Source organism: Megascapheus bottae, chromosome 14 (genome assembly GCF_031878675.1).
Source record: "Megascapheus bottae isolate mThoBot1 chromosome 14, mThoBot2.hap1, whole genome shotgun sequence".
NCBI classification, from domain to species: domain Eukaryota; kingdom Metazoa; phylum Chordata; class Mammalia; order Rodentia; family Geomyidae; genus Megascapheus; species Megascapheus bottae.
Genome location: NC_143522.1, coordinates 50,466,142 through 50,481,816, shown reverse-complemented (window position 1 = coordinate 50,481,816; position 15,675 = coordinate 50,466,142). Strand labels below are relative to the sequence as shown.

General features: G+C 35.3%; 1 protein-coding gene and 1 pseudogene across 3 annotated transcripts in view; one reads left to right on the top strand and one right to left on the bottom strand.

Moving 5' to 3' along the window:
* The window catches only part of Akap6 (A-kinase anchoring protein 6), a 461,670-nt gene that overhangs the window by 100,440 nt on the left and 345,555 nt on the right, over positions 1–15,675 (top strand). The gene's annotated exons all lie outside the window — the stretch shown is intronic.
* On the bottom strand, positions 9,708–10,425 carry LOC150055232 (protein FAM133B pseudogene; annotated as a pseudogene).

Genomic DNA, 15,675 nt, shown 5'->3' with positions numbered 1-15,675 from the left:
CTCTATCTCCCTTATAATGCTACACTAACATGTAGCTCATTAAGTAGATACCGTTTAGGAGTTGTAAGGAAAGTCACCTATTACCCTCCAGAATCTCAGATTTACAAAAAAAGGTGATAACTGATGAATGAGAATGGATATATCTTTTAGAGACCCAAGCAAAAATATGGTTAATGAGGTCTTTAAATATTGATATGTTAATTAACTTCATTTAACTCATCTATTAGTGCATAAATTAACAAGTGATGCTATATGGGAGGGTAAAGTTTTTGTGCGACAAAGCAGAGTTGTATTTAGTATTTGAGGCATCATCTTTAGAGCAATCTGCCTTTTCTAAAAATTTTAATTAATTTTTTTGCCATTTTTGGGGCTTGAACTCAGGGTCTGGGCACTGTTCTTGGGTTTGTGTAATTTTTAATTAGCATGGGAATTGATGATTATTACAGATTGCATAATTTGAAACTATTAAAATGAAATTCAGATAAAATGATGACCATAAGAGGATTTGAAAATTAATTTAATAGGAAAAGTAGAAGATATTAGCTTCACTTTGATTTGAGAAATGTCATGGAGATTTGTTCATTAAAAATGTTTTCTTAGCAATCCCAGTACAAGCCATTATTGAGCAATAATCACCATATATTTTTATTATTTCAAGGGTGAGATGTTTATAGAGGAAACTACCAGAGGATAGATGGATAGGATATGAGTTAATCTGTTCAGTACCACTCATTGTATTCCCAATATGCAGCAATTTTACTTATAATCTCAATAAGAGATTTTACTTACAACCTCTTTTTAAAATTTGAGATGAGAAAAAAGTCTGAAAAGCCTAGTGAGTGATCAGTTTTGGACTAGGACCCTGAGTTGGGGCTTCAAGTTTGACATTCTTTTCACTTTAGTGCAATGGCCTCAACCCTCACATACTTAGGTAGGTATGAGAAATTCAGGTGGCTCTAAAGTATAAGGTAATTGCTCTACCGGGTGCTGGTGGCTCACACCTGTAATCCTAGCTACTTAGGAGGTTGAGATCTGAGGATTGTGGTTCAAAGGCAGCTCAGGCACGGAAGTCTGTGAGACTATTATCTCTTTTTAAACACCAGAAAACTGGAAATGACACTGTTGGTCAAGGCAGGAGCCTAGGCCCAGGGTTCAAGCCCAATGACAAAAAAAAAAAAAAAAGAAACTAGATAATAGTTTGGGTTGTCATGTAGACAGTAAAGTTGAATATATGTATGTGTGTCACTGTTTTTAAATTAAGAATCAAACCTGGGTTTTCGTGTATGTTAGGTAAGCACTCTACCACTAGGCCAAACTCCCAGCCAAGAGAGTTTTTCTTATATATACATATCATGATCCTGGACAGACATCAAATTGAGAGATTACTATTCTAGCTTTTAAAAGTTTGTTTCCCTCTCTGATTCCATAGTAGTAGGACTTTGAAATCTAAACAGAAGAAAACAATCAGCATGGAAACTATTTCTTAATTTTGTTGATTGAAAACTTATACACTTAGGTTTGTGAATAAGTGGCATATGTTCTTAGAGAGAGTTCTGTCACCTAGAGAATGTTTATACGAGGATAGAACATCTTTGACACATTATACTTGAGTAGGTGTCACATGGAAGAGAAATTCTCACCTCAAACGTTCTCCTTATATTCTGGGCACTGCTGGGGACTCACCTGTCTAATATTTAGGAGGCTGATATTTGAAGATCTCATTTCAAAACTAGCCCAAGCAGGAAAGTGTGAGACTGTGTGTGTGTGTGTGTGTGTGTGTGTGTGTGTGTGTGTGTGTGTCTTTCTTTTTATTTTTTGGTGCTTGTCCTGGGGCTTGAACTCAGGTTTTGGGCCATGAAACTTTTAATCGCCAGTAACCACCAAAAGCCAGCTGTAGCCTTGAGCACAAAAGCTCAGAGACAGTGTCTAAATCCTGAGTTCAAACCTCAGGACTGGCACACACAAAAAAGTTCTGTTTACAATTTCAAAATACTGTACATTTAGAGATAATACATTTATGTCATTAATGAATGATTGCAAGAAGTTATTCAAAGATTGAATTTTTAGATTGAATTTTTCTGTAATATGTGTCATATAGACAAATATAGGTCTTGTACAAGTGGGTACACAGATTCATTATCATGGTATAAATGATTAGTTAAATGTAATCTCAATGATTTCTTGAATTCTGTATGAATGTTTATGAATTCTAGAATTATAGTCTTTTACAATGAGCTAGATCAATCAAAACAAATTAAATTTTGTAAGGGTTAATATAGAAGATGACTTATTTCTCATGTCTTGGTCCCCATTTCCCTTCCCCCAACCCCCACCCCCATCTTGTTTTCCTCCCTTCCAATCTAATTTCAAATAACCAAATACACATTTATCCAATATATCAGATAACCAAAGTGAAATACTGTAACAATATGAGATAACAAAGGGACAGCAAAAGAAATGAGAGATAACATAGTACATTAAGGACAACAATCACTCTTTATATGGCTTTTGTTTTTATATCCTAGAGGTCCTTTCATTTAGCATCATACTATATGGACTTATGTATCTAGGTTTTGCTCTATTGCAAATCTCTTCTAGGAGAGCCCAGGGTATCTACGGCTTATGACAAACGAGGGAAACCATTGAGCCTATGTTCCTTTGAGTCTGGCTTACTTTACTTAATATGATTTTTTTCTAAGTCTTTCCATTTCCTAACAAATGGGGCAATGTCATTCTTTCTGACAGCAACATAGAATTCCATTGTGTATAAATACCACATCTTGTTGATCCACTCATCAACTGAGGGACATCTGGGTTGGTTCCATATCTTTGCTATGGTAAATAGTGAGAAAGGGTATCCAATGTATGTGAAGTAATGCACCTTCTATCTGGTGAATATCATGTAAACCTTCTATTAATTACAATAAAAATATATGAAAAAAGGAAGATGACTTATTTTATATATGCTGTACTACCTATTTCTTTTTTTCTTCATATATTTTTATTGTAATTAATAGAAGGGTTACATGATATTTGCTAGATAGATGGTGCATTAATTCCCATACATTGATACCCTTTCACATGACTTGGTCCCCATTTCCCTCCCCCCCACCCCCACCCCTTATCTTGACCTATTTTTTTTTTCTTTTGTTTTTTTTTCCCTTCCTGTGATCTACATGTGTCTTCTATTAGTAATTATAAACTTAAGATATCTATAATTTAAAAAATCTTTCCTTTTTCATATATTATATTGGAGATATGTAAAAACTGATAGAAAAATAGTGAAAATTCTCTCTGAGCTGGTAGTCCTCTGTTTTATTAATTACTGTTTTACACTTTCAAAAGCATTGGCCTTAGCATATCCTGGATATCTATAAGCAACTATATTTATTTATCAAAAGGTCATAAGAATATTTCAAAATTGTATGATGTGGTTATCCTAAATTTTTAATCTATTTTTTAAAAATGGAACTCCATAGATACATTGCAGATTTTCAGGACAATTTTATTGAAGCTTAAATTAAAGCAGAAGACTTTAAGATCATAGTTATTTAACAGAATTCATGACTTCTGCTTTTAGTTTTAAAAACCAATGTGATATCTTTTATTCCTTGTTAAATTAAAATTCTTTTGCATGTTAGAGACCTTTTATTGTTTTTTTGTGTAGATTTACTAGTCAAAGGTAGCAAAAAAGCAATCTCATTTCAAGCAGAAACTTTTAAGCATACTTATATTTCTCTCCTTACGTCTTTATATCACAGCATGAATAACTTCTTATTCACATCTGAATTGAGACCAGAAACATAAGACTTTACCTACTAATCCTGGAAATCCTTTCTGCATGCTCCATTCACAAGGCTCAGAGAATTCTTTCCTCTTGATCTGTAATTTAGCACGAATGTTTACTATCTTGAATTCTTTGCTTTTTCATATATTGTTTTCTAGTAATCTCAGACAAGACAAGAAGGTTTTAAAGGGTAAGTTCTACTTCTTTCTATAAAATTGCAAACATGGTTTTGGTCAACTCAGCAACCATATTATCATCAAAGTTCTCTTTTGTTCTCTAAATGGCATCATGTGCCAGAAAAAACATAACTCCCTAATAATATTTCAGAGAAAACAAAATATATCCATAAAGCATTTCAAAATTAATGTAACTTTCATAGAAACTTAGCAGTAATTGGCCAAGATGAGCATAATTTTGCGGGTATTCACAGAGAAAAATTTGACATTGTTACTAAAAAGGATTAACCTTAATTAAATTTTATCAAAGAAAATAAATTGCAATGGTTTTGTTTATTTTCATTTTTTGTTTTTGGTTTGTAGCATGTTAAGCAAGACCACTATAATCTACAGTCTCAGTTATACTCCAAGCTCCAAGACTATAGTGAACAACTGAAAGTTGGGGCAAAATTAAAACTCAATTATATGAAATTCCTTATCAGTTCAAGTCTTCTATAATTTTAGGCCATTGCATATTCATATTTGAGTAGAAGTGGAATTATGAACCTAATTCCATCTTGAATGAGTTTACAGAATTAGTATTCATCTACATCCATTCTCTTTCTAAGGGCTGGTAACCATGCATTTTCTTTTAAACAGCACCTACAGTATGATTTTGGTTTCAGAGCTTAAAACAGGTTTATTGATATATTTCTTAACCAGCTATCAATTTACCCAAGCACATTGCTTTCTTCTGTTGTAAGAAGGGTGTAAGAACTAGAAGTGAAAAGCCCTGACATTTGGATTAATGATGTCTAAGACCAAAGGTCATCTCTCAGGGAAGAAATAATGTCTATAAATCAGGCAAAGTTAAGTGGTTTTTATTGGAGTTAGCTAACAACAAAACCGACTTTTCTTTGGTTCTGTCTGCTTGGACTGGAACCCAAATCTGCTATCCAAGTTGTGTTTCTAACTTTATTATTATCTTTATCTTTTATCTTTTCTGGGCCTTAGCTTACTTATTTATAAATAAAGTATAGAACACCTTCTATTATTAACACTTTGTGAGGCTAAATAGTCACACTCTCAGGAAACTGTAAATTTTTGGCATATTTATGGCTTTGATCTTCAGTCTTCTTGCTGCATTTGGGTGAGGACTTTTCCATCCTTTTACGGTTCCTCAAATCTTTACCTTCCATTGAAGATACTACTCAACACTTGTGCTTTGCCTTCCTCAAAATGCTTTGTAGTCATTATCTCAGTTAGTATTCAAGGTAGTACATCACTCTTTGGTAAGGGACTTGAAACACAGAGAAGTTAATTGTCTTACCTAAGTTACAACTAGAAAGTGATAGAGCAACTCCTAGCAGAGATTTACAATAGAAAAAAAATCTATAGACATTAGGCCAAATAGTATGACACTAAATGTAAGGATGTCCAGGATAAGGAAACAAAAGCCATATAATGAGTGACTGTTGTCCTTAATGTACTATGTTATCTCTCATCTCTTTTGCCATCCATTGGGTATCTCATATTGTTACAATATTTCACCTTGTTATCTGATATATTTTATATATGCTTAATTGGTTATTTGAAATTGAATAGGAAAGGGGGAAATCAAGATAATGGAGGGAGTGTGGGCGGGAAATGTCATGAGAAAGGGTATCAATGTTTGTGAAGTTATGCACTATCTGGTGAATATAATGTAACCCTTCTATTAATCACAATAAAAATTATTAAAAAAAAGAAAGTGATAGAGCAAGAAATAGAAACTAGGTCTTTCTAATTCTCATTTTAGTCTAGCTTCATCCCTTTTCAAGTTAGTAATTTCTTTGAGAGTGCATTGGAATCTGTAAACTATTTTCTCAAGACATTGTTTATACATGCCAGTAATATTTCATAGTGTTTCAAGAGACCTCTTTAACTCTGTTCATGGGGGACTCAAAGTTAACACTTTGAATGTCATACTGCTTTTTTAGTTTATTGATTTCTAAATGGAAAGGGAAGGAGAGAGGAGAGAGAGACATGCACAGATATTAAAATACATACTTAGGTTTCTTGATTTACAGAAGAATCAATGGCTATGTGGAAGCTGAGAATTTGATGGTAAAATACTAACTTTCTAGTTCATTTTTTAATGTCTAACTTTCCCTTATCCTCTGCAAAGGCATTCTTTCTATAATTAGTACTAAATCATTAAAAATAAACGTTATCGGGATAAGTAATACATTGGCTTGCATTCACTTCAAGAATAAACACCAGATGCTTTCTTGGAAAAGGTTGTTTTATTTAAAAAAAATAGAACATAGAACTCTGGCATCATAAGGAGGATGGGGGAATGACGGAAATGGTTTCTGAAAGATCTTGTCAGTACACATTCATTTTTCACCTGAGGAAAATTCATATAGAAGTTGGATCCCAAGCAAGAAGGTATAACTGTCATGACCTTTGAAAGCATCCTTAAACCTGCCCATCTTAGGGAAGTTTGGTCTATTTCCTAGATGATGATTCATTTAACTGAAGCAACTTTAAAGATTTTAGAAACATATAGGGAGCAAAGAAAACTTGATGTCTCTTTAGTATTGAAATAAGAATTCTTGAAGTAAGTGACAATTATCATCCTGCCTCCTTTTTGTCTGCAGTTCAATGTACAAAATGAGATTGAATGGAAAGCCCACAAGATCTGTATATGGCAAGCCTGGTATTAATCCTGCCTTTGTTAATTATTAGAAAGTGGTTTTAACTATGTGGTTCAGTTATCTAATAAGCAACTGAGTCATTTCTGTGAACCTCAAATTCCTTAGTTGCAATGATCTACTTCTAAAAGCTGTTGCAAAAATCAAGTAAGAATACTCTGTATAAGAATTCTACAGTTGGGCTGGGAGTTTGGCCTAGTGGTTAAAGTGCTTGCCTAGCATGCATGAAGACCCAGGTTTGATTCCTCAGTACCACATACATAGAAAAAAGCTGGAATTGGTGCCGAGGCTCAAGTGGTAGAGCTCTAGCTTTGAGAAAGTCCAAGGACAGAGCTCCAGCCCAGGACTGGCAAAAAAAAAAAAAGAATTCTACAGTTGATGTATAAATATTAGTGATTTTGTGACTGTGTGTGTGTGTGTGTGTGTGTGTGTGTGTGTGTTTGCCTTACATTTGTGGCAACTATGTGTACTACCAGTCATAATATTCTGTCTTCTATAATATACTTTTAGATTTAAAATGCAACAAAAATAGTGTTAGCCAGATCTACATGGAGAAGGACACTTTCTTTTTTAAACTGAAGTTAATGGAATAAAATGCATTCTTAGTATACTTGGTCACACAAATTTTATGTGTACAGTATCGAATATATTTGAATCTTTCCCAGGGTTAAGGATATAATAGTTTTTAAAGTTATTACTGGAGCATCATTTTTTCATTGTAAAGTAAAACAGATTGAAATGAATTACAGTGATTTATATTGACAGTTTGCTCTTTCCTTGTCTTTTCTCAGGATTTTTTTTCCCTAAAAGTGGCATGGGAGAGTAGATCCAATTGAGGACTTTGGTTAATTGTAGTTACACTATTAAGAATGGTAGAATTTTGGGTCAATTTAGTCTTTAGTAATATTATTTAAACCCTAAACATCTAAAATGTTATTTATAAGAATATTCTTCTGGGGCTCTGAGTTTGGCTTAGTGGTAGAATGCTTGTCTACCATGCACGAAGACCCAGGTTCGATTCCTTGGTACCACATACATAGAAAAAAAGCCAGAAGTGTTGCTAAGGCTCAACTGCTAGAGCTCTAGCCTTGAGAAAGTACAAGGACAGTGCTCAGGGCCTAAGGTCAAGCCCAGGACTGGCCAAAAAAAAAAAAAAAAAAAAGAGAATGTTCTTCTGGCCAGGTGCGGTGGCTCATGCCTGTAATCCTAGCTACTCAGGAGGCTGAGATCTGAGATTTGTGGTTCAAAGCCAGCCCAGGCACTAAAGACAAAAGACTGTTTTTCTGTAGCCTGTTAATAGACAAATATTGAAAAAATGTAAATTATGAAAGTAGTTTCATTATTGTGTCTCAACTACCTGGTTGACACAGGGGAAATGCTTTATATTTTCAAATAGATTGGAGTTTTTTTTTAAAGTAATATAGCTATTTATTCAGCCTTTGTCATGCCAAAATGCTCTTTGCATATAACACTATAATTAGCAAATCTTCTGAAACAGGTAAAATTGTACATCAAATTGCGTTTCTTATTTCGTGATTATATAAAAATATAAAATGAAAACAATTTATCAGTTCTTTTTAACATTCCTAATAATTCAGCAGGAGATATGAGGTACAAAATCTTAGTAAAATGACACAGTAAGAGAAGTAATATAATTCTCACTTAAAAGTTAACTTATAGTTTGTTACTAACATACAAAGACAACAAACTTTTAAAATATATTTAGTAAGATTCTGGCAACAGCTTTATATAACAAGATACAGCATATCAAGCCTGCACTCAACTTGTGTATGGTCCCAGCTTCAATATGAAGCTGTTTAAAAAAATAAAATCCCTGCTTTTTACATACTAAATATCTTGGCAAATGTGCCATTAAACATTGTAATGAATGTAAGATAGCAAGAGTAAGGAGTTAACAAAAGCTAAACATTCACCCTAATCAAAATTCATACAAAAAATAAAGCTAATAATCACTGGTTACATAATTTTATTTTATTTTTTGCCAGTTGTGGGCTTGAGCTCAGGGCCTGAGCACTGTCCTTGGACTTTCTCAAGGTTAGAGCTCTATCATTTGATCCTCAGCACCATTTCTGGCTTTTTTTCTATGTATGTGGTACCGAGGAATAAAACCCGGGTCTTCATGCATGCTAGGCAAGCACTCTACCACTAGGCCAAACTCCCGGCCCATACATAAATTTTTTTTGACTGGTTAAAACTTAACAGTATAAAACATGCGTTTAAGAATCTTCAACTACCAATTTCAAAAGTACCAGTGTCTATTTGAAACTATTCCTCTTCAATGTCAAGTTGTAATAAAAATTCAAACAACATAACGCATTCTAATGCTAAAAAACATTCAGTTATTATTGAGGAGGCGGTTAAATTCCCGAGATTTGGGGGTTTTCTCATGCTGCAAAGGACTTCACATCTCTGGTTCACTCAAAGCAGCATACAAAATCCAAGGATGTTACAAGCTCAGTAAAGGACAAGACTGCTGGCACCGAGCTCTAAACTCCCCAGGTAGCATGGCTGCTGTGTCCACAAAAACAGGATGTGTGAGGATCAAAGGCACACTATTCTGCTAGCTAGATAGCAAACCACCCTCCTGCCTTTCCAGGTAAATAAGTATACGGGGGAAGGGGGGTAATTAAAATACACTTATCTACACAGTAAGGATTTCTGAAGTATTAATGTAATCACTATTTCAATTTTAACTAGATCATCTGGTTATTTCTGACTGCATCTTAAAGATGAACTTAGATGCAATTTCTATTTATCTGGAGATAAATCTAGTCAAAAGTATTAGCTTTATTCCCAAATGTCTTAACAACTGGCATGACTGCAGTGTAATATCTCCCAGAGTTATCAAGCACAGAGGAGAAAGTAGACGCTCAAAAAGCAGGCAGCAATCATAGCCTTCCACACAGTAGCATCGGAATAGCTACTGTAGAGTCCAGGAATAATTTTAGAAACAAGAAAGTTCATGCATCTTAGTAAATATGTCATAATTTTCACAGTTGAAATTTTCTTAGACATTGCACTTTCTTTAAGGGAATCCTGGTTTTTCTATTATGATGAATCAGACCTTGAACTAGCAGCCTTCTTTTTCTTCTTCTTACTATGTTTCTCTCTTTTTTTTGTCTTTTCTGTTCTTTCTCATTCTTCACTGCTTTTCTTTATTTTTGCTCATACTTCCTCAGCATAATCTGATTCAGACAAGGACTCAGATGATAAGGGATACATCTTTCTTTTCTTGCCAAGTCCTTTAATGTCCTTTTCTTTCTCAGTCACATCCTTTGATTTCTTTTTCTTTTTAAAACTATCCTTACTATCCAACTCAGTTTCTGATATAGAGCTTTTAGAAGATTTATGTGAACGGTTCTTCTTTTTCTTTCTCCTTTTTTGCTTGTTTCTTATCCTCATCTTTAGAATCTGAAGAACTGCTAGAAGAATCAGAGCTTGATGAAGAAGACGAATACTATCAGATTTCTTCTTTTCTTTTTTTCTTTCTCTGTCTTTTTTTAGATGAGCTCTCATTTCCACTTAATAATTTTTCCCTCTGTTTTTCTAACTCTTTCTTCCAGTTCTCATTCATTTTTTTTTCCAATTCAGCCAAAGCCTTGGAACCTTTCTTTTTCTTTTCTAGTTGTTCTTTTACTTCCTCCCAGGTAGGTCTTGGTTGATTTAGATAATCCTGGATCTTTGGCCCCAAAGACTGGATTGGCTCCCTTGATCTGGTCATTGCTTTTGGATTCATGTAGGCCACCCGGTTGTCCTGCTTCCCCATGATGCTAGATAGATTGGAGTTTTGAAGCACCTTCGAACAAACATTGCCTCCTGTTTTGTGCAAGTCTGAAAAGTTAAATTAGCCTTTAGCTAGTTTGTATGATTTTACAAAATTGAAGTCTACACTGCCTGGCATATGAAACAACGAGATGTTTTGTTGTTTTATTAAATTTTATTATAATAAAAGTGTAAGTAGAAAACATGAGCTTCCTAATTATTACAAATCCATTCAATGATTTGTAAAATTTGTTATCCTTTCAAAAGGTATGGTCTTATTTTCTGTGCTTACCATTTATTTTCTGCTTCCTTCCATTTATCACCCTTATTTTCTGGGCTGTTCTTCAGAGCTAGCACAAAAGGTACAGATTTCTTGGCACAAAGCAATTTATTTGCTAGCTTGTGGACTGGTATCTAGGAAACTTTCCAATTTAGCACAATCATGCCCAAGTACAGAAAGCACACATATACAATGTGTACTGAGCCTCACATTGGAGACATAATAATCCTCAAGTAAAGCTGTTTTTGGTTAATTTATTCTTGTATCATCTGGTTGAAACATAGACACAGGTTGAACAACATCATTATTTCTGTTTATTCTATGTATTTTTCAGAGTATAAAGTAACATAAAATAACTGTCAACTGTTATATGGTAGCCTCTACTCACATGTAGCTCCTTAATTGTAAAGAATTTAAAGTGAAATCACACAAACAGTACTTCAGTTCCTCAGTCATACTGCTCACATTTTTAATACGGTTTAGTGACATCTTTGCTGTACAACATAGGAATGATTTTTTTATAATTCTATTCTATCATATAGAGCTGATTAACGTTATAGCTTTTCTTCTCCACTCTTTTTCTCTAAGTAGAAGATGTCATGTCATATTTCCATTTTATTAACCCAAAGTCTATGCTGTTATTGGTAAGGTTTTATTGTATTCTACTCTTGGGATCCTGTTTTGTTTTCCTACTCTTCTGTTGATGTGATTATTATTTTTGAGTATACAGTTTTGTGTACTTGTCTAAAATTTTTGAAATAGGTACATATTGATACATTTTTGTATATATTGCTGAGCTGAATTCCAGAGGATATATTAATATTGATTGATCATAAGAATACATTTTTCCATATATTTTTATTGTAATTAATAGAAGGGTTACATGATATTTGCCAGATAGATGATGCATTAATTCCCATACATTGATACCCTTTCATATGTCTTGGTCCCCATTTCCCTCCCCCACACCCCCACCCCTCATCTTGTTTTCCCCCGTTCCCTATCCAATTTCAAATAACCAAATACAAATATATCATATATATCAGGTAAGAAAGTGAGATACTGTAACAATATGAGATAACCAAGGGACAGCAAAAGAGATGAGAGATAACATAGTGCCTTAAGAACAACAATCATTCATTATATGACTTATGTTTCTAAATCCTAGAGATCCTTTCATTCAGTGTCCTCCTATATGACATTTTGTATCAAGGTTTTGCTCTATTGCAAATCTCTGCTAGGAGAGCCCAAGGTTTCTACTGATTATGACGAGTGAGGGAAACCAGTGAGCCTATGTTCCTTTCAGTCTGGCTTACTTCACTTAGTATGATCTTTTCTTTTTTTTTTTTTTCCAGTCTTGGGCTTAAGCTCAGGGCCTGAGCTTTCTCAAGGCTAGAACTCTACCACTTGAGCCTCAGCACCACTTCTGGCTTTTTCTAAGTATGTGGTACCAAGGAATCGAACCCGGGTCTTCGTGCATGCTAGGCAAGCACTCTACCACTAGGCCAAACTCCCAGCCAAGTATGATCTTTTCTAAGTCTTTCCATTTCCTAACAAATGGGGAAATGTCATTCTTTCTGACAGCAGCATAGAATTCCATTGTGTATAAATACCACATCTTGTTGATCCATTCATCAACTGAGGGACATCTAGGTTGGTTCCATATCTTTGCTATGGTAAATAGTGCTGCAATGAACATTGTTGTGCTAGTAGATTTAGTATGTCCTTCTTTCTGGATGATTGGGTAGTAGTGGAATTGCTGGGTCATAGGGGAGCTCTATGTTTAGTCTTTTGAGGAACTGCCATACTGCTTTCCATAGTGGTTGAATGAGTTTGCACTCCCTCCAAAGTGTAGTAGTGATCCCTCCTGACCACATCCCCTCCAGCATCTGTTGTTATTAGTTTTCTTGACATTTTTATTTCTTCTTCAGAGAAGACTCTCTTTAAGTCTTTCGCCCATCTTTTAATGGGATGGTTGTTTCTTTGGAGATTAATTTTGGATTGATTCAATTTTTTGAGATGTTTTGTATGGTTGGTGAAGATCTTCTTCCACTCTTTAGGCTTCGTAATTAGTTTACTAGCTATGTCCTTTGCCATACAAAAGCTCTGCAGTTTAATGCAGTCCCACTTATCCAGCCTTTCTCTGATTTGTTGTGATTCTTGGTCCTTATTAAGAAAGTTTTGACCTGTGCCAAGGAGGCCTAGTGTATCTCCTATTCCTTCTTGTAAAGTGTTCAGAGTGTTGGCTTTTATCTCCAGGTCTTTGATCCATTTGGAGTTAATTCTAGTACAATGTGACAAAGAAGGATCCAACTTTAGTTTTCTGCAGGTACTTAATCAGTTCTGCCAGCACCACATGTTGAAGAGGCTATCTTTCTTCCATTCTATTGTTTTGGCTCCCTTGTCAAAGATTAGGTGGCCATAGGTCTGTGGTTTAATATCTGGGTCCTCAGTTCTATTTCATTAGTCTTCAGGCCTGTTCTTGTGCTAGTACCAAGCTCTTTTGATAATTATAGCTCTGTAATAGAGTCTAAAGTTTGGTATTGAAATTCCTCCTGCTATGTTCTTTCTGCTAAGAAGTGTTTTTTACTCTACTGGGTCTTTTATTATTCCATATGAAATTTTGGATTGCCTCTTCTATTTCTTTAAAGAATGACATTGGGATATTGATGGGTATTGCATTGAATTTGTAGATAGCCCTTGGCAAGACTGTCATTTTCACGATATTGATTCTTCGAATCCAGGAGCATGGGAGGTTTTTCCATTTCCTCAGTTCTGCTTTAATTTCCTTTTTCAGGGTTTTAAAGTTTTCATCAAAACTTAGTTCTTAGTTAAGGTAATTCCTAGGTACTTTATTTTCTTTGAGGCTCTTGCAAAAGGAGTTGCTTTCCTGATTGTTGCCTCATTCCTCTCACTGTTGGCTTAGAGGAAGGCAGTTGATTTTTGAGGGTTAATTTTATACCCTGCTACCCTTCCAAAGTTTTGAATCAGCTCAAAGAGCTTGGAAGTAGAGTCTATAGGATTCTTTAATTACAGGATCATGTCATCTGCAAAGAGGGAAAGTTTTACTTCCTCTTTCCCTATTTGGATCCCCTTTATGCGTGCCTCTTGCCTTATTGCACTGGCTAAGAATTCTAATAATATGTGGAAGAGGAGTGGAGAGAGTGGGCATCTTGTCTCATTCCTGATTTTAGGGGGAATGGCTTTAGCTTTTAGCCATTAAGTATAATACTAGCTGTGCATTTGTCATACACAGCCTTTATTATATTGAGGAATGTTCCATGGATTCCTAGTTTCTTCAGAGCTTTTAACATAAAGGGGTGTTGGGTCTTGTCAAATGCCTTTTCTGCATCTATTGAGAGAATCCTGTGATTTTTGTCCCTGCTCCTGTTGATGTGTTGAATTATATTGATTGATTTGCATGTGTTGAACCAGCTTTGCCTCCCTGTGATGAAACCTGTTTGATCATAGTGTATAATTTTTTTGATGAGTTGTTGTAGACGGTTGGCCATTATTTTGTTGAGAAGTTTTGCATCCATGTTCATCAAAGAAATAGGTCTGTAGTTTTCTTTCTTTGATGAATCTCTGTCTGGTTTGGGGATGAGGGTTATACTGGCTTCATAGAATGAGTTTGGTAAAGAGCCTTCATTTTCAATTTCGTTGAAGAGCTTGAGGAGTATTGGTGTGAGCTCTGCTTTGAAGACCTTATACAATTCAGCTGTGAATCCATCTGGCCCTGGGCTTTTCTTAGGTGGAGAGTCTCTTAATGCCATTTCTATTTCAGTGCTTGAAATAGGCCTGTTTAGTTGAGTTAGTTCTTCTTGGTTCAGTGTGTGTATGTTAATGCTGTCTAGGAATTCGTTCATTTCTTCTAGATTCTCAAATTTCTTGGCGTAAAGGTTTGAGAAGTATTCCCTCATGATACTCTGGATCTTGGTGATTTCTGTAATGATATTACCATTTTCTTCTGTGATTTTGTTTATTTCAGTATGCTCCCTTCTTTTTTTTGGTAAGATTTGCTAAGGGTTTGTCAATTTTGTTTATTTTTTCAAAGAACCAACTCCTTGTTTTGTTGATTCTTTCTATAGTTTTTTTGGATTCCAATTCATTTAATTCTGCTTTGATTTTAATAATCTGCCTCCTTCTAGTGGGATTAGGGGTGGTTTATTGCTCTTTTTCCAGGAGCTTAAGGTGACACATTCAATTGTTTGTTTGCGATTTTTCCAATTTGTTATTGTAGGCACTCAGAGCTATAAATTTTCCTCTGAGTACTGCCTTTGCCATGTCCCAAAGGAGCTGGTAGTTTGTGTGCTCCTTTTTGTTAAATTTCATAAACTGTTGGATTTCTGTTCTGATCTCTTCGATGTCCTATTGGTGATTTAACAATGTGTTGTTCAATCTCCATGAGTTACAGGGTTTTTGTTGGTGGAGATGTGTGTTCAGTTCCAATTTGATGCCCTTGTGGTCTGAGAGAGTGCAGGGAATAATTTCTGTGTTTCTGAATCTGTCCAGGTTTGTTTTATGCCCTAAAATGTGGTCTATTTTGGAAAATGTTCCATGTGCTGCTGAGAAAAACATATATTGTGTTGTTGCTTGGTGGAATAATCTTCAGATGTCTGTTAGATCTAGATGGTCTATATAGGAGATCAGCAGAAGATGGCGGCGGTTCAGGGTGAGACATACTGAGCTCCTGCCAAGATTCATGTACTGGCAGTGCAGGAGACAGTCCTCTAACAGAAATTGATCCTAAAGAATTCAGGCAGAGAAGAAAAAAAGGAAAAAAAAAGGAAGAATACCAGCGTAAAAAGAGAGCTTGGAGCTCCACAGAGCTGCCAGGGAGACAAAGGCTCTTCTGAATCAGAGCAGAGAAAGCTCTCCACAGCAGCGTAGACCCGCCGGCTGCAGACAGAGCTACACAGAGCTTGAGTGAGTCCAGGGCCAACACCCAGCTGTGCACGGACCTCCCAGCTTCAA